This window comes from Pleurodeles waltl, chromosome 4_2 (genome assembly GCF_031143425.1).
Source record: "Pleurodeles waltl isolate 20211129_DDA chromosome 4_2, aPleWal1.hap1.20221129, whole genome shotgun sequence".
NCBI classification, from domain to species: Eukaryota; Metazoa; Chordata; class Amphibia; order Caudata; family Salamandridae; genus Pleurodeles; species Pleurodeles waltl.
This window is the reverse complement of record NC_090443.1, coordinates 186,423,490-186,446,704: the sequence shown is the minus strand read 5'-3', so window position 1 is coordinate 186,446,704 and position 23,215 is coordinate 186,423,490. Positions and strand designations below refer to the sequence as shown.

At 48.5% G+C, this 23,215-nt stretch overlaps 1 protein-coding gene across 1 annotated transcript in view; it reads right to left on the bottom strand.

Moving 5' to 3' along the window:
• Nucleotides 1-23,215, bottom strand: part of LOC138293833 (lactoperoxidase-like) — an 814,295-nt gene that overhangs the window by 114,523 nt on the left and 676,557 nt on the right. The gene's annotated exons all lie outside the window — the stretch shown is intronic.

Genomic DNA, 23,215 nt, shown 5'->3' with positions numbered 1-23,215 from the left:
TGAGTACCAAGGGGTACTTGCACCTTGCACCAGGCCCAGTTATCCCTTATTAGTGTATAGGGTGTCTAGCAGCTTAGGCTGATAGATAATGGTAGCTTAGCAGAGCAGCTTAGGCTGAACTAGGAGACGTGTGAAGCTACTACAGTACCACTTAGTGTCATATGCACAATATCATAGGAAAACACAATACACAGTTATACTAAAAATAAAGGTACTTTATTTTTATGACAATATGCCAAAGTATCTTAGAGTGTACCCTCAGTGAGAGGATAGGAAATATACACAAGATATATATACACAATAGCAAAAATATGCAGTATAGTCTTAGAAAACAGTGCAAACAATGTATAGTTACAATAGGATGCAATGGGGAAACATAGGGATAGGGGCAACACAAACCATATACTCCAAAAGTGGAATGCGAACCACGAATGGACCCCAAACCTATGTGACCTTGTAGAGGGTTGCTGGGACTATTAGACAATAGTGAGAGTTAGAAAAATAACCCTCCCCAAGACCCTGAAAAGTGAGTGCAAAGTGCACTAAAGTTCCCCTAAGGACAAAATAGTCGTGTTAGAGGAATAATGCAGGAAAGACACAAACCAGCAATGCAACAACTGTGGATTTCCAATCTAGGGTACCTGTGGAACAAGGGGACCAAGTCCAAAAGTCACAAGCAAGTCGGAGATGGGCAGATGCCCAGGAAATGCCAGCTGCGGGTGCAAAGAAGCTTCGACTGGACAGAAGAAGCTGAGGTTTCTGCAGGAACGAAAAGGGCTAGAGACTTCCCCTTTGGTGGACGGATCCCTCCCGCCTTGGAGAGTCGTGCAGAAGTGTTTTCCCACTGAAAGGACGCCAACAAGCCTTGCTAGGCGCAAATCGTACGTTTGGCGTTTTTGGATGCTGCTGGGGCCCAGGAGGGACCAGGAGGTCGCAAATTGGACCTGAAGAGAGAGGGGACGTCGAGCAAGACAAAGAGCCCTCACTGAAGCAGGTAGCACCCGGAGAAGTGCCAGAAACAGGCACTACGAGGATGCGTGAAACGGTGCTCGCCGAAGTTGCACAAAGGAGTCCCACGTCGCCGGAGACCAACTTAGAAAGTCGTGCAATGCAGGTTAGAGTGCCGTGGACCCAGGCTTGGCTGTGCACAAAGGATTTCCGCCGGAAGTGCACAGGGGCCGGAGTAGCTGCAAAGTCGCGGTTCCCAGCAATGCAGCCCAGCGAGGTGAGGCAAGGACTTACCTCCACCAAACTTGGGCTGAAGAGTCACTGGACTGTGGGGGTCACTTGGACAGAGTCGCTGGATTCGAGGGACCTCGCTCGTCGTGCTGAGAGGAGACCCAAGGGACCGGTAATGCAGCTTTTTGGTGCCTGCGGTTGCAGGGGGAAGATTCCGTCGACCCACGGGAGATTTCTTCGGAGCTTCTGGTGCAGAGAGGAGGCAGGCTACCCCCACAGCATGCACAAGCAGGAAAATAGTCGAGAAGGCGGCAGGATCAGCGTTACAGAGTTGCAGTAGTCGTCTTTGCTACTATGTTACAGGTTTGCAGGCTTCCAGCGCGGTCAGCAGTCGATTCCTTATCAGAAGGTGAAGAGAGAGATGCAGAGGAACTCGGCTGAGCTCATGCATTCGTTATCTCCAGTTTCCCCAGAGACAGAGACCCTAAATAGCCAGAAAAGAGGGTTTGGCTACTTAGGAGAGAGGATAGGCTACTAACACCTGAAGGAGCCTATCAGCAGGAGTGTCTGACGTCACCTGGTGGCACTGGCCACTCAGAGCAGTCCAGTGTGCCAGCAGCACCTCTGTTTCCAAGATGGCAGAGGTCTGGAGCACACTGGAGGAGCTCTGGACACCTCCCAGGGGAGGTGCAGGTCAGGGGAGTGGTCACTCCCCTTTCCTTTGTCCATTTTCGCGCCAGAGCAGGGGCTAAGGGGTCCCTGAACCGGTGTAGACTGGCTTATGCAGAATTGGGCACATCTGTGCCCAAGAAAGCATTTCCAGAGGCTGGGGGAGGCTACTCCTCCCCTGCCTTCACACCATTTTCCAAAGGTAGAGGGTGTCACACCCTCTCTCAGAGGAAGTTCTTTGTTCTGCCATCCTGGGCCAGGCCTGGCTGGACCCCAGGAGGGCAGATGCCTGTCTGACGGGTTGGCAGCAGCAGCAGCTGCAGTGAAACCCCAGGAAGGGCAGTTTGGCAGTACCAGGGTCTGTGCTACAGACCACTGGGATCATGGGATTGTGCCAACTATGCCAGGATGGCATAGAGGGGGCAATTCCATGATCATAGACATGTTACATGGCCATATTCGGAGTTACCATTGTGAAGCTACATATAGGTAGTGACCTATATGTAGTGCACGCGTGTAATGGTGTCCCCGCACTCACAAAGTTCAGGGAATTGGCTCTGAACAATGTGGGGGCACCTTGGCTAGTGCCAGGGTGACCTCACACTAAGTAACTTTGCACCTAACCTTTACCAGGTAAAGGTTAGACATATAGGTGACTTATAAGTTACTTAAGTGCAGTGTAAAATGGCTGTGAAATAACGTGGACGTTATTTCACTCAGGCTGCAGTGGCGGGCCTGTGTAAGAATTGTCAGAGCTCCCTATGGGTGGCAAAAGAAATGCTGCAGCCCATAGGGATCTCCTGGAACCCCAATACCCTGGGTACCTCAGTACCATATACTAGGGAATTATAAGGGTGTTCCAGTAAGCCAATGTAAATTGGTAAAAATGGTCACTAGCCTGTTAGTGACAATTTGGAAGTAATGAGAGAGCATAACCACTGAGGTTCTGGTTAGCAGAGCCTCAGTGAGACAGTTAGGCACCACACAGGGAACATATACATGCACACCTATGAGCACTGGGGCCCTGTGTGACAGGGTCCCAGTGACACATACATATAGGCCACAAACTTATGAGCACTGGGGTCCTGACCAGCAGGATCCCAGTGACACATAACAAACATACTGAAACATAGTGTTTTCCCTATGAGCACTGAGGCCTGGCTATCAGGATCCCAGTGAGACAGTGAAAACAGTGACAAACACCCTGACATACACTCACAAACAGGCCAAAAGTGGGGGTAACAAGGCTAGAAAGAGGCTACCTTCTCACACCCTGTCCCTATAATTAAAGAGAGAGGTGACTAAAGGAAGGGCTGGCATGCGATCTGCCAGTTTCACAATGAAGACTGTCAAACGAGCCTCATCAAACAGGAAGCCCAACATGTACTCAACATAATCTTCCATATTGTCAATGTTGTTAGATTCGGGAACTCCAATGGCATGGAAGATATTGTGCCTGAAGCACACTTCTAGGTATTCATTTTTCGGATTAATAGCCTCCAGTATCTTGTCCATGTGGAGATGCTCTCCAGCGGCGTCCTGATTGCCCTCTATGTCAGAGGTGTGGCTTTCTAAGTGATTTAGGCGACGTCATGTTTACCTATCCTCTGTTTCATGCAGTCAATGCAGCTTGTTAGGAGGTCAATGTTGGTGTTGATAGTGCAGAGGGTGTTTTTGACCTCTGCCAGCATCTCTTTTATATCAGGTCTTGCGTATTGGCATTCGCAGCTGACTCAGGAGGAGGTCCAGCGCCCTGATCTTGGTCTGCGTGGCATGTGTGCTGCTTTCCCTCAAACCTCAGCTTTGACTGTTGGGCTTCCAGTTTCCCCATGATGAACCGTGGTAGGGTATGTGTAGGAAAGTACCATCTTGCCTGGCATGTTACCCCCATTTTTCACTGTATATATGTTGTTTTAGTTGTATGTGTCACTGGGACCCTGGGAACCCAGGGCCCCAGTGCTCATAAGTGTGCCTGAATGTGTTACCTGTGTAGTGACTAACTGTCTCACTGAGGCTCTGCTAATCAGAACCTCAGTGGTTATGCTCTCTCATTTCTTTCCAAATTGTCACTAACAGGCTAGTGACCATTTTTACCAATTTACATTGGCTTACTGGAACACCCTTACAATTCCCTAGTATATGGTACTGAGGTACCCAGGGTATTGGGGTTCCAGGAGATCCCTATGGGCTGCAGCATTTATTTGCCACCCATAGGGAGCTCTGACAATTCTTACACAGGCCTGCCACTGCAGCCTGAATGAAATAACGTCCACGTTATTTCACAGCCATTTTACACTGCACTTAAGTAACTTATAAGTCACCTATATGTCTAACCTTTACCTGGTAAAGGTTAGGTGCAAAGTTACTTAGTGTGAGGGCACCCTGGCACTAGCCAAGGTGCCCCCACATTGTTCAGAGCCAATTCCCTGAACTTTGTGAGTGCGGGGACACCATTACACGCGTGCACTACATATAGGTCACTACCTATATGTAGCTTCAAAAGGTAACTCCGAATATGGCCATATAACATGTCTATGATCATGGAATTGCCCCCTCTATGCCATCCTGGCATAGTTGGCACAATCCCATGATCCCAGTGGTCTGTAGCACAGACCCTGGTACTGCCAAACTGCCCTTCCTGGGGTTTCACTGCAGCTGCTGCTGCTGCCAACCCCTCAGACAGGCAGCTGCCCTCCTGGGGTCCAGCCAGGCCTGGCCCAGGATGGCAGAACAAAGGACTTCCTCTGAGAGAGGGTGTTACACCCTCTCCCTTTGGAAAATGGTGTGAAGGCAGGGGAGGAGTAGCCTCCCCCAGCCTCTGGAAATGCTTTCTTGGGCACAGATGTGCCCCATTCTGCATAAGCCAGTCTACACTGGTTCAGGGACCCCTTAGCCGCTGCTCTGGCGCGAAACTGGACAAAGGAAAGGGGAGTGACCACTCCCCTGACCTGCACCTCCCCTGGGAGGTGTCCAGAGCTCCTCCAGTGTGCTCCAGACCTCTGCCATCTTGGAAACAGAGGTGCTGCTGGCACACTGGACTGCTCTGAGTGGCCAGTGCCACCAGGTGACGTCAGAGACTCCTGCTGATAGGCTCCTTCAGGTGTTAGTAGCCTATCCTCTCTCCTAAGTAGCCAAACCCTCTTTTCTGGCTATTTAGGGTCTCTGTCTCTGGGGAAACTTTAGATAACGAATGCAAGAGCTCATCCGAGTTCCTCTGCATCTCTCTCTTCACCTTCTGCCAAGGAATCGACTGCTGACCGCGCTGGAAGCCTGCAAACCTGCAACATAGTAGCAAAGACGACTACTGCAACTCTGTAACGCTGATCCTGCCGCCTTCTCGACTGTTTTCCTGCTTGTGCATGCTGTGGGGGTAGTCTGCCTCCTCTCTGCACCAGAAGCTCCGAAGAAATCTCCCGTGGGTCGACGGAATCTTCCCCCTGCAACCGCAGGCACCAAAAAGCTGCATTACCGGTCCCTTGGGTCTCCTCTCAGCACGACGAGCGAGGTCCCTCGAATCCAGCGACTCTGTCCAAGTGACCCCCACAGTCCAGTGACTCTTCAGTCCAAGTTTGGTGGAGGTAAGTCCTTGCCTCACCTCGCTGGGCTGCATTGCTGGGAACCGCGACTTTTGCAGCTACTCCGGCCCCTGTGCACTTCCGGCGGAAATCCTTTGTGCACAGCCAAGCCTGGGTCCACGGCACTCTAACCTGCATTGCACGACTTTCTAAGTTGGTCTCCGGCGACGTGGGACTCCTTTGTGTGACTTCGGGTGAGCACCGTTTCACGCATCCTCGTAGTGCCTGTTTCTGGCACTTCTCCGAGTGCTACCTGCTGCTGAGAGGGCTCCCTGTCTTGCTTGACGTCCCTTCTCTCTCCTGGTCCAATTTGCGACCTCCTGGTCCCTCCAGGGCCACAGCAGCGTCCAAAAACGCTAACCGCACGATTTGAAGCTAGCAAGGCTTGTTGGCCTTCTTTTGGCGGGAAAACACTTCTGCACGACTCTCTACGGCGAGGGGGATCGGTCCACCAAAGGGGAAGTCTCTAGCCCTTTTCGTTCCTGCAGAAATCTCAGCTTCTTCTGTCCAGTAGAAGCTTCTTTGCACCCGCAGCTGGCATTTCCTGGGCATCTGCCCATCTCCGACTTGCTTGTGACTTTTGGACTTGGTCCCCTTGTTCCACAGGTACCCTAGATTGGAAATCCACAGTTGTTGCATTGTTGGTTTGTGTCTTTCCTGCATTATTCCTCTAACACGACTTCTTTGTCCTTAGGGGAACTTTAGTGCACTTTGCACTAACTTTTCAGGGTTTTGGGGAGGGTTATTTTTCTAACTCTCACTATTTTCTAATAGTCCCAGCGACCCTCTACAAGGTCACATAGGTTTGGGGTCCATTCGTGGTTCTCATTCCACTTTTGGAGTATATGGTTTGTGTTGCCCCTATCCCTATGTTTCCCCATTGCATCCTATTGTAACTATACATTGTTTGCACTGTTTTCTAAGACTATACTGCATATTTTTGCTATTGTGTATATATATCTTGTGTATATTTCCTATCCTCTCACTGAGGGTACACTCTAAGATACTTTGTCATATTGTCATAAAAATAAAGTACCTCTATTTTTAGTATAACTGTGTATTGTGTTTTCTTATGATATTGTGCATATGACACTAAGTGGTACTGTAGTAGCTTCACACGTCTCCTAGTTCAGCCTAAGCTGCTCTGCTAAGCTACCATTATCTATCAGCCTAAGCTGCTAGACACCCTATACACTAATAAGGGATAACTGGGCCTGGTGCAAGGTGCAAGTACCCCTTGGTACTCACTACAAGCCAGTCCAGCCTCCTACATTGGTTGTGCAGCGGTGGGATAAGTGCTTTGAGACTACTTACCACTCTTGTCATTGTACTTTTCATAAGAGAAAAATATACAAAACAAGGTCAGTGTATATACACATAGCCAAAAAGTTTTGCATTTCCTCTTTTCACTCTTTTCTAAGTGCTGAAAAGTACTTCTAACTTTCTAAAAAGTTCTAAAAAGTTTTAAAAGTTTTTTCTCTGTCTTTCTAAAAGCTCTGACAAACTTTTTATCTTTTACTATCACTTTAACTCTCTCTAAAAATGTCTGGCACAGGCCAAAATGTTGATCTGTCCAAACTTGCATATGACCACCTTAGCTGGAAAGGAGCAAGGAGTCTCTGTGTAGAGAGAGGTTTGAGCGTAGGGAAGAATCCTTCCGTGGAACTGTTAATTAGCATGCTTAGAGAACAGGATAAGGCTAGAAGTGCCCCATCTGTTGAAAAAGTAGCTAATGGTTCTCAATCTGATCCAGGGACTCCCCCAGGAAAAGATTCTGGAAAGAAACTTCCTAGCCTGCCCATTACTAGACAGTCTAGCATAGTTGGTAATGATGATGAGCCACACCATACAAATAGTGTTGTCTCACATCATAGAAAAAGCATTTATTCTCACCATACTGGTAGTGATGTTTCTGTTAGCCAAGCTGTTAGGGTGGCTTCTGTAAGGGACAGGTCTCCTTCTGTCCATTCTCACCATACTTCTGTTTCAAGGCATGTCCCTCCCACCCAACCTGATGACAGATTGTTAGAAAGGGAGCTCAATAGATTGAGAGTGGAACAAACCAGACTGAAGCTCAAGAAGCAACAGCTGGATTTGGATAGACAGACTTTAGAAGTAGAGAAGGAGAGACAGAAACTGGGTTTAGAAACCCATGGTGGCAGCAGCAGTATTCCCCATAGTCATCCTGCAAAAGAGCATGATTCCAGGAATCTGCACAAGATAGTTCCCCCTTATAAGGAGGGGGGTGACATTAACAAGTGGTTTGCTGCACTTGAGAGGGCCTGTGTTGTACAGGATGTCCCTCAAAGGCAGTGGGCTGCTATCCTATGGCTATCATTTAGTGGAAAAGGTAGGGATAGGCTCCTTACTGTGAAAGAAAATGATGCTAATAATTTCCAAGTTCTTAAGAATGCACTCCTGGATGGTTATGGCTTAACCACTGAACAATACAGGATAAAGTTCAGAGAGACCAAAAAGGAGTCTTCACAAGACTGGGTTGATTTCATTGACCATTCAGTGAAGGCCTTGGAGGGGTGGTTACATGGCAGTAAAGTTACTGATTATGACAGCCTGTATAACTTGACCCTGAGAGAGCATATTCTTAATAATTGTGTGTCTGATATGTTGCACCAGTACTTGGTGGACTCTGATCTGACCTCTCCCCAAGAATTGGGAAAGAAGGCAGACAAATGGGTCAGAACAAGGGTGAACAGAAAAGTTCATACAGGGGGTGACAAAGATGGCAACAAAAAGAAGGATGGTAAGTCTTCTGACAAGGGTGGGGACAAATCTAAAAATGAGTCTTCATCAGGCCCTCAAAAACACTCTGGTGGGGGTGGGGGGCCCAAATCCTCTTTTAATCAGAACAAGGAAAAGAAACCATGGTGCTATTTATGTAAAATAAAAGGCCATTGGACAACAGATCCCAGTTGTCCAAAGAAAGGCACCAAGCCTCCTACCACTACAACCCCTACTGCTACACCTAGTGTCCCTACTAATAGCAGTGGTGGTGGGAGCAAACCTACTAATAGCCAATCCAAGGGAGTAGCTGGGCTCACTATTGGTAACTTAGTTGGGGTTGGCCTTGTTAGGGAGGCCACAGAGGCTGTGTTAGTCTCTGAGGGGGCTATTGATTTAGCCACCTTAGTTGCTTGTCCCCTTAATATGGATAAGTACAAGCAGCTACCCCTAATAAATGGTGTTGAGGTTCAGGCCTACAGGGACACTGGTGCCAGTGTGACTATGGTCATAGAGAAACTGGTCCACCCTGAACAACACCTACTTGGTCACCAGTACCAAGTAACTGATGCTCACAACAACACACTTAGCCACCCCATGGCTGTTGTAAATCTCAACTGGGGGGGGTTACTGGTCCAAAGAAAGTTGTGGTAGCTTCAGATTTACCTGTAGACTGTCTATTAGGGAATGATTTGGAGACATCAGCTTGGTCAGATGTGGAGTTGGAGGCCCATGCAGCAATGCTGGGCATCCCAGGGCATATTTTTGCTTTGACAAGGGCTCAGGCCAAAAAGCAAAAAGGACAGGGAAGCTTGGATCCTGGAACAATGGACCAAGTGCTCCCTAAAGCTAGGGCTAGTAGAAGCAAACCACTTCCTACTATCCCTCCCTCTACAGTGGATTCTACTTCTGAGGAAGAAGAATTCCCTCCCTGTGCAGAACCTACACCAGAGGAGCTGGAAGCAGACACTGCTGAGCTTTTGGGTGAAGGGGGGCCTGCCAGAGAGGAGCTGAGTGTGGCACAGCAAACCTGTCCCACATTAGAGGGTCTCAGACAGCAAGCTGTCAAACAGGCTAATGGGGATGTCAGTGACTCTCACAGAGTTTACTGGGAGGACAACCTCTTGTACACTGAGCATAGGGATCCTAAACCTGGAGCTGCCAGGAGATTAGTGATTCCTCAGGAGTACAGAAAGTTCCTCCTAACCCTGGCACATGACATTCCCCTAGCTGGGCACCTGGGTCAAATGAAAACTTGGGACAGACTGGTTCCATTATTTCATTGGCCTAGGATGTCTGAGGACACAAAGGAATTTTGTAAGTCCTGTGAAACCTGTCAAGCCAGTGGCAAGACAGGTGGCACCCCAAAGGCACCCCTTATTCCACTGCCTGTGGTTGGGGTTCCCTTTGAAAGGGTAGGGGTTGACATAGTTGGCCCCCTTGACCCTCCTACTGCTTCAGGCAATAGGTTTATCTTGGTGGTAGTGGACCATGCCACAAGATATCCTGAAGCTATTCCTTTAAGGACCACTACAGCACCTGTAGTGGCAAAGGCCCTCCTGGGAATATTTTCCAGGGTGGGCTTCCCAAAGGAAGTGATATCAGACAGGGGAAGCAATTTCATGTCTGCATACTTAAAGGCCATGTGGAAGGAGTGTGGTGTAACGTACAAGTTCACAACACCCTATCATCCACAAACAAATGGACTGGTGGAGAGATTTAATAAAACTCTCAAAGGCATGATTATGGGTCTCCCTGAAAAACTCCGCAGGAGATGGGATATCCTTCTACCATGCCTCCTTTTTGCCTACAGGGAGGTACCCCAGAAAGGAGTGGGCTTCAGCCCCTTTGAACTTCTTTTTGGACACCCTGTTAGGGGTCCACTCACACTTGTAAAGGAGGGTTGGGAACAACCTTTAAAAGCTCCTAAGCAGGATATTGTGGATTATGTACTTGGCCTCAGATCAAGGATGGCTGAGTACATGAAAAAGGCCAGTAAAAACCTTCAGGCCAGCCAAGAGCTCCAGAAGCAATGGCATGATCAGAAGGCTGTTTTGGTTCAGTACCAACCAGGGCAGAGAGTGTGGGTCTTGGAGCCTGTGGCCCCAAGAGCACTCCAAGATAAATGGAGTGGTCCCCACACAATTGTTGAAAAGAAGGGAGAAGTCACCTATTTAGTTGACTTAGGCACTGCCAGGAGTCCCCTTAGGGTGCTCCATGTCAACCGCCTGAAACCCTACTATGACAGGGCTGATCTCACCCTGCTCATGGCAACAGATGAGGGACAGGAAGAAGACAGTGATCCTCTACCTGATCTCTTCTCTTCCACAGAACAAGATGCTCTGGTGGAAGGTGTAGTTTTGGCTGATTGCCTTACTGCTGAGCAGGAAGACAATTGCATAAATCTCCTAGATCAATTCTCTGAACTCTTCTCTACTGTGCCAGGTACCACTTCTTGGTGTGAGCACACTATAGATACTGGAGACAGCTTGCCTGTCAAAAGTAAGATCTATAGGCAGCCTGACCATGTCAGGGACTGCATAAAGCAAGAGGTCCAGAAAATGTTAGAACTAGGAGTGGTTGAGCACTCTGACAGTCCATGGGCTTCTCCTGTGGTACTGGTACCAAAACCCCATTCCAAAGATGGAAAAAAGGAAATGCGGTTTTGTGTAGACTATAGAGGTCTCAACTTAGTAACCAAACCTGATGCTCACCCTATACCCAGGGCAGATGAGCTCATAGATACACTGGCATCTGCCAAGTATCTAAGCACTTTTGACTTGACTGCAGGGTATTGGCAGATCAAATTGTCAGAAGATGCTAAACCTAAGACTGCATTTTCAACCATTGGAGGACATTACCAGTTTACTGTAATGCCTTTTGGTTTGAAAAATGCACCTGCCACTTTTCAGAGGTTGGTGAACACAGTCCTGCAAGGGCTGGAAGCTTTCAGTGCAGCATATTTGGACGATATAGCTGTCTTTAGCTCCAGCTGGGATGATCACCTCGTCCACCTATGGAAAGTTTTGGAGGCCCTGCAAAAGGCAGGCCTCACTATCAAGGCTTCAAAGTGCCAGATAGGGCAGGGTAAGGTGGTTTATCTGGGACACCTTGTTGGTGGGGAACAGATTGCACCACTTCAGGGGAAAATCCAAACAATTATTGATTGGGTTCCCCCTACCACTCAGACTCAGGTGAGAGCCTTCCTAGGCCTCACTGGGTATTACAGGAGGTTCATTAAGAACTATGGCTCCATTGCAGCCCCTCTTAATGACCTCACATCCAAGAAAATGCCTAAAAAGGTATTATGGACAGCAAACTGTCAAAAAGCTTTTGAGGAGCTGAAGCAGGCCATGTGCTCTGCACCTGTCCTGAAAAGCCCTTGTTACTCTAAAAAATTCTATGTCCAAACTGATGCATCTGAATTAGGAGTAGGGGCAGTCCTATCACAACTTAATTCTGAGGGCCAGGATCAACCTGTTGCTTTTATTAGTAGGAGGTTGACCCCTAGAGAAAAGCGTTGGTCTGCCATTGAGAGGGAGGCCTTTGCTGTGGTCTGGGCACTGAAGAAGTTGAGGCCATACCTGTTTGGCACTCACTTCATTGTTCAGACAGACCACAAACCTCTACTTTGGCTAAAACAAATGAAAGGTGAAAATCCTAAATTGTTGAGGTGGTCCATATCCCTACAGGGAATGGACTATACAGTGGAACATAGACCTGGGAGTAGCCACTCCACTGCAGATGGACTCTCCAGATATTTCCACTTAGACAATGAAGACTCATCAGGTCATGGCTAGTCTTATTGTCCTTCGTTTGGGGGGGGGGGTTGTGTAGGAAAGTACCATCTTGCCTGGCATGTTACCCCCATTTTTCACTGTATATATGTTGTTTTAGTTGTATGTGTCACTGGGACCCTGGGAACCCAGGGCCCCAGTGCTCATAAGTGTGCCTGAATGTGTTACCTGTGTAGTGACTAACTGTCTCACTGAGGCTCTGCTAATCAGAACCTCAGTGGTTATGCTCTCTCATTTCTTTCCAAATTGTCACTAACAGGCTAGTGACCATTTTTACCAATTTACATTGGCTTACTGGAACACCCTTATAATTCCCTAGTATATGGTACTGAGGTACCCAGGGTATTGGGGTTCCAGGAGATCCCTATGGGCTGCAGCATTTCTTTTGCCACCCATAGGGAGCTCTGACAATTCTTACACAGGCCTGCCACTGCAGCCTGAGTGAAATAACGTCCACGTTATTTCACAGCCATTTTACACTGCACTTAAGTAACTTATAAGTCACCTATATGTCTAACCTTTACCTGGTAAAGGTTAGGTGCAAAGTTACTTAGTGTGAGGGCACCCTGGCACTAGCCAAGGTGCCCCCACATTGTTCAGAGCCAATTCCCTGAACTTTGTGAGTGCGGGGACACCATTACACGCGTGCACTACATATAGGTCACTACCTATATGTAGCTTCACAATGGTAACTCCGAATATGGCCATGTAACATGTCTATGATCATGGAATTGCCCCCTCTATGCCATCCTGGCATAGTTGGCACAATCCCATGATCCCAGTGGTCTGTAGCACAGACCCTGGTACTGCCAAACTGCCCTTCCTGGGGTTTCACTGCAGCTGCTGCTGCTGCCAACCCCTCAGACAGGCATCTGCCCTCCTGGGGTCCAGCCAGGCCTGGCCCAGGATGGCAGAACAAAGGACTTCCTCTGAGAGAGGGTGTTACACCCTCTCCCTTTGGAAAATGGTGTGAAGGCAGGGGAGGAGTAGCCTCCCCCAGCCTCTGGAAATGCTTTCTTGGGCACAGATGTGCCCAATTCTGCATAAGCCAGTCTACACCGGTTCAGGGACCCCTTAGCTCCTGCTCTGGCGCGAAACTGGACAAAGGAAAGGGGAGTGACCACTCCCCTGACCTGCACCTCCCCTGGGAGGTGTCCAGAGCTCCTCCAGTGTGCTCCAGACCTCTGCCATCTTGGAAACAGAGGTGCTGCTGGCACACTGGACTGCTCTGAGTGGCCAGTGCCACCAGGTGACGTCAGAGACTCCTGCTGATAGGCTCCTTCAGGTGTTAGTAGCCTATCCTCTCTCCTAAGTAGCCAAACCCTCTTTTCTGGCTATTTAGGGTCTCTGTCTCTGGGGAAACTTTAGATAACGAATGCAAGAGCTCATCCGAGTTCCTCTGCATCTCTCTCTTTACCTTCTGCCAAGGAATCGACTGCTGACCGCGCTGGAAGCCTGCAAACCTGCAACATAGTAGCAAAGACGACTACTGCAACTCTGTAACGCTGATCCTGCCGCCTTCTCGACTGTTTTCCTACTTGTGCATGCTGTGGGGGTAGTCTGCCTCCTCTCTGCACCAGAAGCTCCGAAGAAATCTCCCGTGGGTCGACGGAATCTTCCCCCTGCAACCGCAGGCACCAAAAAGCTGCATTACCGGTCCCTTGGGTCTCCTCTCAGCACGACGAGCGAGGTCCCTCGAATCCAGCGACTCTGTCCAAGTGACCCCCACAGTCCAGTGACTCTTCAGTCCAAGTTTGGTGGAGGTAAGTCCTTGCCTCACCTCGCTGGGCTGCATTGCTGGGAACCGCAACTTTTGCAGCTACTCCGGCCCCTATGCACTTCCGGCGGAAATCCTTTGTGCACAGCCAAGCCTGGGTCCACGGCACTCTAACCTGCATTGCACGACTTTCTAAGTTGGTCTCCGGCGACGTGGGACTCCTTTGTGTGACTTCTGGTGAGCACCGTTTCACGCATCCTCGTAGTGCCTGTTTCTGGCACTTCTCCGGGTGCTACCTGCTGCTGAGAGGGCTCCTTGTCTTGCTCGACGTCCCTTCTCTCTCCTGGTCCAATTTGCGACCTCCTGGTCCCTCCAGGGCCACAGCAGCGTCCAAAAACGCTAACCGCACGATTTGAAGCTAGCGAGGCTTGTTGGCCTTCTTTTGGCGGGAAAACACTTCTGCACGACTCTCTACGGCGAGGCGGATCGGTCCACCAAAGGGGAAGTCTCTAGCCCTTTTCGTCCCTGCAGAAATCTCAGCTTCTTCTGTCCAGTAGAAGCTTCTTTGCACCCGCAGCTGGCATTTCCTGGGCATCTGCCCATCTCCGACTTGCTTGTGACTTTTGGACTTGGTCCCCTTGTTCCACAGGTACCCTAGATTGGAAATCCACAGTTGTTGCATTGTTGGTTTGTGTCTTTCCTGCATTATTCCTCTAACACGACTTCTTTGTCCTTAGGGGAACTTTAGTGCACTTTGCACTAACTTTTCAGGATTTTGGGGAGGGTTATTTTTCTAACTCTCACTATTTTCTAATAGTCCCAGCGACCCTCTACAAGGTCACATAGGTTTGGGGTCCATTCGTGGTTCGCATTCCACTTTTGGAGTAAATGGTTTGTGTTGCCCCTATCCCTATGTTTCCCCATTGCATCCTATTGTAACTATACATTGTTTGCACTGTTTTCTAAGACTATACTGCATATTTTTGCTATTGTGTATATATATCTTGTGTATATTTCCTATCCTCTCACTGAGGGTACACTCTAAGATACTTTGTCATATTGTCATAAAAATAAAGTACCTTTATTTTTAGTATAACTGTGTATTGTGTTTTCTTATGATATTGTGCATATGACACTAAGTGGTACTGTAGTAGCTTCACACGTCTCCTAGTTCAGCCTAAGCTGCTCTGCTAAGCTACCATTATCTATCAGCCTAAGCTGCTAGACACCCTATACACTAATAAGGGATAACTGGGCCTGGTGCAAGGTGCAAGTACCCCTTGGTACTCACTACAAGCCAGTCCAGCCTCCTACATTGGTTGTGCAGCGGTGGGATAAGTGCTTTGAGACTACTTACCACTCTTGTCATTGTACTTTTCATAAGAGAAAAATATACAAAACAAGGTCAGTGTATATACACATAGCCAAAAAGTTTTGCATTTCCTCTTTTCACTCTTTTCTAAGTGCTGAAAAGTACTTCTAACTTTCTAAAAAGTTCTAAAAAGTTTTAAAAGTTTTTTCTCTGTCTTTCTAAAAGCTCTGACAAACTTTTTATCTTTTACTATCACTTTAACTCTCTCTAAAAATGTCTGGCACAGGCCAAAATGTTGATCTGTCCAAACTTGCATATGACCACCTTAGCTGGAAAGGAGCTCTCTGTGTAGAGAGAGGTTTGAGTGTAGGGAAGAATCCTTCCGTGGAACTGTTAATTAGCATGCTTAGAGAACAGGATGAGGCTAGAAGTGCCCCATCTGTAGAAAAAGTAGCTAATGGTTCTCAATCTGATCCAGGGACTCCCCCAGGAAAAGATTCTGGAAAGAAACTTCCTAGCCTGCCCATTACTAGACAGTCTAGCATAGTTGGTAATGATGATGAGCCACACCATACAAATAGTGTTGTCTCACATCATAGCAAAAGCATTTATTCTCACCATACTGGTAGTGATGTTTCTGTTAGCCAAGCTGTTAGGGTGGCTTCTGTAAGGGACAGGTCTCCTTCTGTCCATTCTCACCATACTTCTGTTTCAAGGCATGTCCCTCCCACCCACCCTGATGACAGATTGTTAGAAAGGGAGCTCAATAGATTGAGAGTGGAACAAACCAGACTGAAGCTCAAGAAGCAACAGCTGGATTTGGATAGACAGACTTTAGAAGTAGAGAAGGAGAGACAGAAACTGGGTTTAGAAACCCATGGTGGCAGCAGCAGTATTCCCCATAGTCATCCTGCAAAAGAGCATGATTCCAGGAATCTGCACAAGATAGTTCCCCCTTATAAGGAGGGGGGTGACATTAACAAGTGGTTTGCTGCACTTGAGAGGGCCTGTGTTGTACAGGATGTCCCTCAAAGGCAGTGGGCTGCTATCCTATGGCTATCATTTAGTGGAAAAGGTAGGGATAGGCTCCTTACTGTGAAAGAAAATGATGCTAATAATTTCCAAGTTCTTAAGAATGCACTCCTGGATGATTATGGCTTAACCACTGAACAATACAGGATAAAGTTCAGAGAGACCAAAAAGGAGTCTTCACAAGACTGGGTTGATTTCATTGACCATTCAGTGAATGCCTTGGAGGGGTGGTTACGTGGCAGTAAAGTTACTGATTATGACAGCCTGTATAACTTGACCCTGAGAGAGCATATTCTTAATAATTGTGTGTCTGATTTGTTGCACCAGTACTTGGTGGACTCTGATCTGACCTCTCCCCAAGAATTGGGAAAGAAGGCAGACAAATGGGTCAGAACAAGGGTGAACAGAAAAGTTCATACAGGGGGTGACAAAGATGGCAACAAAAAGAAGGATGGTAAGTCTTCTGACAAGGGTGGGGACAAATCTAAAAATGAGTCTTCATCAGGCCCACAAAAACACTCTGGTGGGGGTGGGGGGCCCAAATCCTCTTTTAATCAGAACAAGGAAAAGAAACCATGGTGCTATTTATGTAAAATAAAAGGCCATTGGACAACAGATCCCAGTTGTCCAAAGAAAGGCACCAAGCCTCCTACCTCTACAACCCCTACTGCTACACCTAGTGTCCCTACTAATAGCAGTGGTGGTGGGAGCAAACCTACTAATAGCCAATCCAAGGGAGTAGCTGGGCTCACTATTGGTAACTTAGTTGGGGTTGGCCTTGTTAGGGAGGCCACAGAGGCTGTGTTAGTCTCTGAGGGGGCTATTGATTTAGCCACCTTAGTTGCTTGTCCCCTTAATATGGATAAGTACAAGCAGCTACCCCTAATAAATGGTGTTGAGGTTCAGGCCTACAGGGACACTGGTGCCAGTGTGACTATGGTCATAGAGAAACCGGTCCACCCTGAACAACACCTACTTGGTCACCAGTACCAAGTAACCGATGCTCACAACAACACACTTAGCCACCCCATGGCTGTTGTAAATCTCAACTGGGGGGGGGGGGGTTACTGGTCCAAAGAAAGTTGTGGTAGCTTCATATTTACCTGTAGACTGTCTATTAGGGAATGATTTGGAGACATCAGCTTGGTCAGATGTGGAGTTGGAGGCCCATGCAGCAATGCTGGGCATCCCAGGGCATATTTTTGCTTTGACAAGGGCTCAGGCCAAAAAGCAAAAAGGACAGGGAAGCTTGGATCCTGGAACAATGGACCAAGTGCTCCCTAAAGCTAGGGCTAGTAGAAGCAAACCACTTCCTACTATCCCTCCCTCTACAGTGGATTCTACTTCTGAGGAAGAAGAATTCCCTCCCTGTGCAGAACCTACACCAGAGGAGCTGGAAGCAGACACTGCTGAGCTTTTGGGTGAAGGGGGGCCTGCCAGAGAGGAGCTGAGTTTTGCCACAGCAAAGCTGTCCCACATTAGAGGGTCTCAGACAGCAAGCTGTCAAACAGGCTAATGGGGATGTCAGTGACTCTCACAGAGTTTACTGGGAGGACAACCTCTTGTACACTGAGCATAGGGATCCTAAACCTGGAGCTGCCAGGAGATTAGTGATTCCTCAGGAGTACAGAAAGTTCCTCCTAACCCTGGCACATGACATTCCCCTAGCTGGGCACCTGGGTCAAATGAAAACTTGGGACAGACTGGTTCCATTATTTCATTGGCCTAGGATGTCTGAGGACACAAAGGAATTTTGTAAGTCCTGTGAAACCTGTCAAGCCAGTGGCAAGACAGGTGGCACCCCAAAGGCACCCCTTATTCCACTGCCTGTGGTTGGGGTTCCCTTTGAAAGGGTAGGGGTTGACATAGTTGGCCCCCTTGACCCTCCTACTGCTTCAGGCAATAGGTTTATCTTGGTGGTAGTGGACCATGCCACAAGATATCCTGAAGCTATTCCTTTAAGGACCACTACAGCTCCTGCAGTGGCAAAGGCCCTCCTGGGAATATTTTCAAGGGTGGGCTTCCCAAAGGAAGTGGTATCAGACAGAGGAAGCAATTTCATGTCTGCATACTTAAAGGCCATGTGGAAGGAGTGTGGTGTAACGTACAAGTTCACAACACCCTATCATCCACAAACAAATGGACTGGTGGAGAGATTTAATAAAACTCTCAAAGGCATGATTATGGGTCTCCCTGAAAAACTCCGCAGGAGATGGGATATCCTTCTACCATGCCTCCTTTTTGCCTACAGGGAGGTACCCCAGAAAGGAGTGGGCTTCAGCCCCTTTGAACTTCTTTTTGGACACCCTGTTAGGGGTCCACTCACACTTGTAAAGGAGGGTTGGGAACAACCTTTAAAAGCTCCTAAGCAGGATATTGTGGATTATGTACTTGGCCTCAGATCAAGGATGGCTGAGTACATGAAAAAGGCCAGTAAAAACCTTCAGGCCAGCCAAGAGCTCCAGAAGCAATGGCATGATCAGAAGGCTGTTTTGGTTCAGTACCAACCATGGCAGAAAGTGTGGGTCTTGGAGCCTGTGGCCCCAAGAGCACTCCAAGATAAATGGAGTGGTCCCCACACAATTGTTGAAAAGAAGGGAGAAGTCACCTATTTAGTTGACTTAGGCACTGCCAGGAGTCCCCTTAGGGTGCTCCATGTCAACCGCCTGAAACCCTACTATGACAGGGCTGATCTCTCCCTGCTCATGGCAACAGATGAGGGACAGGAAGAAGACAGTGATCCTCTACCTGATCTCTTCTCTTCCACAGAACAAGATGCTCTGGTGGAAGGTGTAGTTTTGGCTGATTGCCTTACTGCTGAGCATAAAGACAATTGCATAAATCTCCTAGATCAATTCTCTGAACTCTTCTCTACTGTGCCAGGTACCACTTCTTGGTGTGAGCACACTATAGATACTGGAGACAGCTTGCCTGTCAAAAGTAAGATCTATAGGCAGCCTGACCATGTCAGGGACTGCATAAAGCAAGAGGTCCAGAAAATGTTAGAACTAGGAGTGGTTGAGCACTCTGACAGTCCATGGGCTTCTCCTGTGGTACTGGTACCAAAACCCCATTCCAAAGATGGAAAAAAGGAAATGCGGTTTTGTGTAGACTATAGAGGTCTCAACTTAGTAACCAAAACTGATGCTCACCCTATACCCAGGTCAGATGAGCTCATAGATACACTGGCATCTGCCAAGTATCTAAGCACTTTTGACTTGACTGCAGGGTATTGGCAGATCAAATTGTCAGAAGATGCTAAACCTAAGACTGCATTTTCAACCATTGGAGGACATTACCAGTTTACTGTAATGCCTTTTGGTTTGAAAAATGCACCTGCCACTTTTCAGAGGTTGGTGAACACAGTCCTGCAAGGGCTGGAAGCTTTCAGTGCAGCATATTTGGACGATATAGCTGTCTTTAGCTCCAGCTGGGATGATCACCTCGTCCACCTATGGAAAGTTTTGGAGGCCCTGCAAAAGGCAGGCCTCACTATCAAGGCTTCAAAGTGCCAGATAGGGCAGGGTAAGGTGGTTTATCTGGGACACCTTGTTGGTGGGGAACAGATTGCACCACTTCAGGGGAAAATCCAAACAATTATTGATTGGGTTCCCCCTACCACTCAGACTCAGGTGAGAGCCTTCCTAGGCCTCACTGGGTATTACAGGAGGTTCAATAAGAACTATGGCTCCATTGCAGCCCCTCTTAATGACCTCACATCCAAGAAAATGCCTAAAAAGGTATTATGGACAGCAAACTGTCAGAAAGCTTTTGAGGAGCTGAAGCAGGCCATGTGCTCTGCACCTGTCCTGAAAAGCCCTTGTTACTCTAAAAAATTCTATGTCCAAACTGATGCATCTGAATTAGGAGTAGGGGCAGTCCTATCACAACTTAATTCTGAGGGCCAGGATCAACCTGTTGCTTTTATTAGTAGGAGGTTGACCCCTAGAGAAAAGCGTTGGTCTGCCATTGAGAGGGAGGCCTTTGCTGTGGTCTGGGCACTGAAGAAGTTGAGGCCATACCTGTTTGGCACTCACTTCATTGTTCAGACAGACCACAAACCTCTACTTTGGCTAAAACAAATGAAAGGTGAAAATCCTAAATTGTTGAGGTGGTCCATATCCCTACAGGGAATGGACTATACAGTGGAACATAGACCTGGGAGTAGCCACTCCAATGCAGATGGACTCTCCAGATATTTCCACTTAGACAATGAAGACTCATCAGGTCATGGCTAGTCTTATTGTCCTTCGTTTGGGGGGGGGGGTTGTGTAGGAAAGTACCATCTTGCCTGGCATGTTACCCCCATTTTTCACTGTATATATGTTGTTTTAGTTGTATGTGTCACTGGGACCCTGGGAACCCAGGGCCCCAGTGCTCATAAGTGTGCCTGAATGTGTTACCTGTGTAGTGACTAACTGTCTCACTGAGGCTCTGTTAATCAGAACCTCAGTGGTTATGCTCTCTCATTTCTTTCCAAATTGTCACTAACAGGCTAGTGACCATTTTTACCAATTTACATTGGCTTACTGGAACACCCTTATAATTCCCTAGTATATGGTACTGAGGTACCCAGGGTATTGGGGTTCCAGGAGATCCCTATGGGCTGCAGCATTTCTTTTGCCACCCATAGGGAGCTCTGACAATTCTTACACAGACCTGTCACTGCAGCCTGAGTGAAATAACGTCCACGTTATTTCACAGCCATTTTACACTGCACTTAAGTAACTTATAAGTCACCTATATGTCTAACCTTTACCTGGTAAAGGTTAGGTGCAAAGTTACTTAGTGTGAGGGCACCCTGGCACTAGCCAAGGTGCCCCCACATTGTTCAGAGCCAATTCCCTGAACTTTGTGAGTGCGGGGACACCATTACACGCGTGCACTACATATAGGTCACTACCTATATGTAGCTTCACAATGGTAACTCCGAATATGGCCATGTAACATGTCTATGATCATGGAATTGCCCCCTCTATGCCATCCTGGCATAGTTGGCACAATCCCATGATCCCAGTGGTGTAGGAAAGTACCATCTTGCCTGGCATGTTACCCCCATTTTTCACTGTATATATGTTGTTTTAGTTGTATGTGTCACTGGGACCCTGGTAACCCAGGGCCCCAGTGCTCATAAGTGTGCCTGTATGTGTTACCTGTGTAGTGACTAACTGTCTCACTGAGGCTCTGCTAATCAGAACCTCAGTGGTTATGCTCTCTCATTTCTTTCCAAATTGTCACTGACAGGCTAGTGACCATTTTTACCAATTTACATTGGCTTACTGGAACACCCTTATAATCCCCTAGTATATGGTACTGAGGTACCCAGGGGATTGGGGTTCCAGGAGATCCCTATGGGCTGCAGCATTTCTTTTGCCACCCATAGGGAGCTCTGACAATTCTTACACAGGCCTGCCACTGCAGCCTGAGCGAAATAACGTCCACGTTATTTCACAGCCATTTTACACTGCACTTAAGTAACTTATAAGTCACCTATATGTCTAACCTTTACCTGGTAAAGGTTAGGTGCAAAGTTACTTAGTGTGAGGGCACCCTGGCACTAGCCAAGGTGCCCCCACATTGTTCAGAGCCAATTCACTGAACTTTGTGAGTACGGGGACACCATTACACGCGTGCACTACATATAGGTCACTACCTATATGTAGCTTCACCATGGTAACTCCGAATATGGCCATGTAACATGTCTATGATCATGGAATTGCCCCCTCTATGCCATCCTGGCATTGTTGGTACAATTCCATAATCCCAGTGGTCTGTAGCACAGACCCTGGTACTGCCAGACTGCCCTTCCTGGGGTTTCTCTGCAGCTGCTGCTGCTGCCAACCCCTCAGACAGGCATCTGCCCTCCTGGGGTCCAGCCAGGCCTGGCCCAGGATGGCAGAACAAAGAACTTCCTCTGAGAGAGGGTGTGACACCCTCTCCCTTTGGAAAATGGTGTGAAGGCAGGGGAGGAGTAGCCTCCCCCAGCCTCTGGAAATGCTTTGTTGGGCACAGAGGTGCCCAATTCTGCATAAGCCAGTCTACACCGGTTCAGGGACCCCTTAGCCCCTGCTCTGGCGCGAAACTGGACAAAGGAAAGGGGAGTGACCACTCCCCTGACCTGCACCTCCCCTGGGAGGTGTCCAGAGCTCCTCCAGTGTGCTCCAGACCTCTGCCATCTTGGAAACAGAGGTGCTGCTGGCACACTGGACTGCTCTGAGTGGCCAGTGCCACCAGGTGACGTCAGAGACTCCTTGTGATAGGCTCCTTCAGGTGTTAGTAGCCTTTCCTCTCTCCTAGGTAGCCAAACCCTCTTTTCTGGCTATTTAGGGTCTCTGTCTCTGGGGAAACTTCAGATAACGAATGCATGAGCTCAGCCGAGTTCCTCTGCATCTCCCTCTTCACCTTCTGATAAGGAATCGACCGCTGACCGCGCTGGAAGCCTGCAAACCTGCAACATAGTAGCAAAGACGACTACTGCAACTCTGTAACGCTGATCCTGCCGCCTTCTCGACTGTTTTCCTGCTTGTGCATGCTGTGGGGGTAGCCTGCCTCCTCTCTGCACTAGAAGCTCCGAAGAAATCTCCCGTGGGTCGACGGAATCGTCCCCCTGCAACCGCAGGCACCAAAAAGCTGCATCTCCGGTCCCTTGGGTCTCCTCTCAGCACGACGAGCGAGGTCCCTCGAATCCAGCGACACCGTCCAAGTGACCCCCACAGTCCAGTGACTCTTCAGCCCAAGTTTGGTGGAGGTAAGTCCTTGCCTCACCTCGCTGGGCTGCATTGCTGGGAACCGCGACTTTGCAAGCTTCTCCGGCCCCTGTGCACTTCCGGCGGAAATCCTTCGTGCACAGCCAAGCCTGGGTCCACGGCACTCTAACCTGCATTGCACGACTTTCTAAGTTGGTCTCCGGCGACGTGGGACTCCTTTGTGTGACTTCTGGTGAGCACCGTTTCACGCATCCTCGTAGTGCCTGTTTCTGGCACTTCTCCGGGTGCTACCTGCTGCTGAGAGGGCTCCTTGTCTTGCTCGACGTCCCTTCTCTCTCCTGGTCCAATTTGCGACCTCCTGGTCCCTCCAGGGCCACAGCAGCGTCCAAAAACGCTAACCGCACGATTTGAAGCTAGCGATGCTTGTTGGCCTTCTTTTGGCGGGAAAACACTTCTGCACGACTCTCTACGGCGAGGCGGATCGGTCC